Source organism: Pteropus vampyrus, unplaced genomic scaffold (assembly GCF_000151845.1).
Source record: "Pteropus vampyrus isolate Shadow unplaced genomic scaffold, Pvam_2.0 Scaffold1000006833, whole genome shotgun sequence".
In the NCBI taxonomy this organism is placed as follows: domain Eukaryota; kingdom Metazoa; phylum Chordata; class Mammalia; order Chiroptera; family Pteropodidae; genus Pteropus; species Pteropus vampyrus.
In genome coordinates, this window is record NW_011921235.1 from 1 (window position 1) to 3,345 (window position 3,345).

General features: G+C 40.9%; 1 long non-coding RNA gene across 1 annotated transcript; it reads left to right on the forward strand.

The window, feature by feature from the left end:
- The first annotated feature begins 78 nt into the window (after positions 1 to 78).
- LOC111735762 lies at positions 79 to 1,441 on the forward strand. Its single transcript, XR_002778966.1, has 2 exons — positions 79 to 305; positions 402 to 1,441. It is a non-coding gene; the product is annotated as an uncharacterized LOC111735762 (long non-coding RNA).
- Positions 1,442 to 3,345: the final 1,904 nt, after the last annotated feature.

Consider the following 3,345-nt stretch of genomic DNA (forward strand, 5'->3'; position numbering starts at 1 on the left):
CACTCGGATCAGCCCCAACAAGAGGAGAGGCTAGACTTAGACACCTGCCATGTGGAAAGCGGTTGGCGAACTAGTGCTCAAGGGCCTAAGTAAGAGATCCAACTCTTACTTAGTATCCAGTCCTTGACCATTAGTCACTGCATCTGGGACTGTGCCCTGGAGCCCTCCACCACACCTGGACTCCTGATCCAAGATCTTCAGATCAAAATCCATGTGCTCGCTCTAACCCCTGCTCGGCCTGGCTTGTTCCTAGAACGTGATGTTCTATTCATTCCCAAGAATTCCCGTCTCACCATTTTCTCTAGGTGATTCAGAAAAGGTGAAATAATAAGAAAAAAGATCACCTCTGCTAGGTCTGGGCCAAGAGTTCCTTACCTTCCTGATGTTTCCGTGTTTCCTAGGTTGATGGTAAGGATGGATTACTGGAAGCAGAAGAGTAACAGGAGGAAGAGCCCCAGCCCACACAGGAAGGCGAGGATGGTGTCAATCACCCACGGAGTGAAAATGAAGCTTTTCCATGTAGCAGTAATGCTCTTCATAGAAGAGAGGATTTTCCATGGTGTGAATAATCACTGCTGCCTTCTGGCAACTGAGCACTGGAAGTTCACTTGGGGACCAATCCCAGGCCGACTCACATCACAGAGCTGTGGCCTAGTTGCAAAGGTTCCTGAGGGCGGGGAGGGGACAATAAGAAGAGGAGGCTGAACTACTGCCCTTCTCTCACCATCCAGCTACATGTACCTCTGCACCCTTCTGGGCCTTCTAGATCTCTCATTCCAGCTCTACTCTCAATCTGTCAGAGAGACCTTAGATGATTTTCTCTTAATTTCATCTGGAACCCAGATGTCACCCGGTTCCCATTGCCCTTTCGAGATCTTGACTGGAGGCCCACCAATTCATAATCCTTGAAAATCTGAAGTTGATTCTGAAAATTTGGCTATTTCCTGGGGATTTTTACTCTATTTCCTCTGTCCTCAGCTCTAGCTTCCCTACATAATGTTTTTGGCTTGTATAAACCCAGACACAGAACTTTTAAACTTAGTTTTGTGAATTTTAAGTAGTGTTTGTTTTGTCACATTTTCAATCAGAGGGACCTATATACAAAAAATTAAAAATGTATTATTCAAATTCAAAGATCTAAATATGAAAGAATTATATGTAATTAAGCCTTTAAATGATAACTTTATAAATTTGGATCATTTATAATTTTGGAGTTCGTAAAGCTTTCAACGGCACAAAGACTTTTGGGACATTAACACACACACTCATCCTTTTACAAACCAATTCAGTATTTTCAAATCCAATAATCCATACTTTTCTACTTAAGATTTTTTTATTCGTTGACTTGACCCAACTTTGTATTTGCCAAAATGAAGATAGTTCTTACTCTCCACGTAAGTTTTGAAATACGTCTTAGTCCATTAAAGTTGCTATAATAAAATACCAAAGACTGGGTCGATTAGAAACAATAGAAATTTACTTCTCATAGTTCTGGAGGCTGAGAAGTCCAAGATCAGGTGCTAGGAAGTCACTTTCTGGTGAGGGCTCTCTTCCTGGTTGGTAGCCAGCACCTTCTGGCTGTGTCCTCACATGGTGGGAGGGGGCTAGAGATCTCTCTGGTGCCTCGTTTATAAGACACCAATCCCATTAATGAGGGTCTATAAGCACCACCCAAAGGCCCCACCTAATATCATTTTTAAGAGTTAGGATTTTAGCATAGAAATTTTGGGAGAAACACAAATATTTATACATATGCACATGTGCTACACCCAGAAGCCAGGAATGGGTTAAGGTGAGCTAAGGTACCAACTCTTAAGGTCTGTAGGGTGGAGGTGAGACTAGGATTCAAAGCCTGGAGCTAATTCAGGTCTTGAGCAGTCTCTTCAGATATCCCTAGTGTGTTTCATTCATATTCTTCTTTTCTGAGTGTGCTCTGCCTTCCCCCGCCCTCCTCTCTAGACCCCTGCGACCCCAAGTCCAGCGTGAAGCATATAGAGATAGCTTTGAGTCCTATACAGAATTCTCTTATGGTTAATTCTGCATCCCCTCAGCAGCAGTCATAAGGATTCACTGAGGAGTTCACATGGGAAATCTGTCTTAACACTCCAGGTGCACTTAAAAGTAATGTGTGTCCCCTGCTTGCTGGTCATAATGTTTTTAATACAGCTTTAGTGGGAACAAGAGCACTTGAGTTTATTTGATGGTATTATTATGAATAAACACATTCACGAGCACATCTTCTGCATCTACTATCGCTTCTAAGGTCCTCAGTCTCTTCCTCCTTACCTTAAAGTAAGAATATATTACTTTTATCAAACTTTTATCAAAATTTGAGCTTTAGTCTTGTATTTATATTTGCCATGTATATTTTCTCCATTATTTTCAATATGTTTGGACAAAGTATGGAAGATTTTTATTATAATAACAAAGGAGAGTGTAAATTACATAAGATTTGACTAAATAAACATCCACCTGTATTACATTCATAAGGTTTCTCCCCTGTATGAATTCTCTGATGTGCACTAACATATGACTTCAGAGAGAAACTTTTTCCACATTCATTTCATTCATAGGGTTTCTCCCCTGTGCAAGACCTCAGATGTGCTCGGAGGTTTGAAGTACTAGAGAAAGTCTTCCGACACTCGTTACATTTATAGGGTTTCTCCCCTGTGTGAATTCCCTGATGCATACTGAGGGTTGCCTTCTGAGAAAAAGTTTTTCCACATTCGTGACATTCATAAGGTTTTTCTCCTTTGTGAACTCTCTGATGTCTACTGAGGTATGATTTCTTGGAGAAAGTTTTCCCACATTCATTACATTCATAGGGTTTCTCCCTGGTGTGAATTCTTTGATGGACTTTGAGAACTGAATTGCGAATTACATCTATAAGTCATTCACTATTGTTGTGTGTGTGTGTGTGTGTGTGTGTGTGTGTGTGTGTGTGTGTGTGTGTGTGTGTTTCCAGGGAGAGTATTTTATATTTACATCACATTTCAAAGGGAAGGAAAGTAGAAAGGGAAAGTAGGAAGGGAAGAAGGAAGGGGCAAGGGAGGGAGGAAGGGAGAAAGGAAGGGAGAAAGGAAGGGAGAAAGGAAGGGAGGAAGGGAGGAAGAACCAGAAGGGAAGGTTAGAAAGGAATAGAAAGGAAAGAACTGGGAAAGAGGGTTGGCGCATTGGGATAAAAGGAGTTAGGTAGCGTTGTGAAGGCAAGAGTTGAGAAAGGTTCAAGTGCCACTAAATTGGAAATATTTAAGTATGCTACATTTTAACATTATCATCTCATTTTTTAATTTGAAAATGTTCTTTTTATACATTTTCCAGTTTTATGATCTCTACTATTTGTTA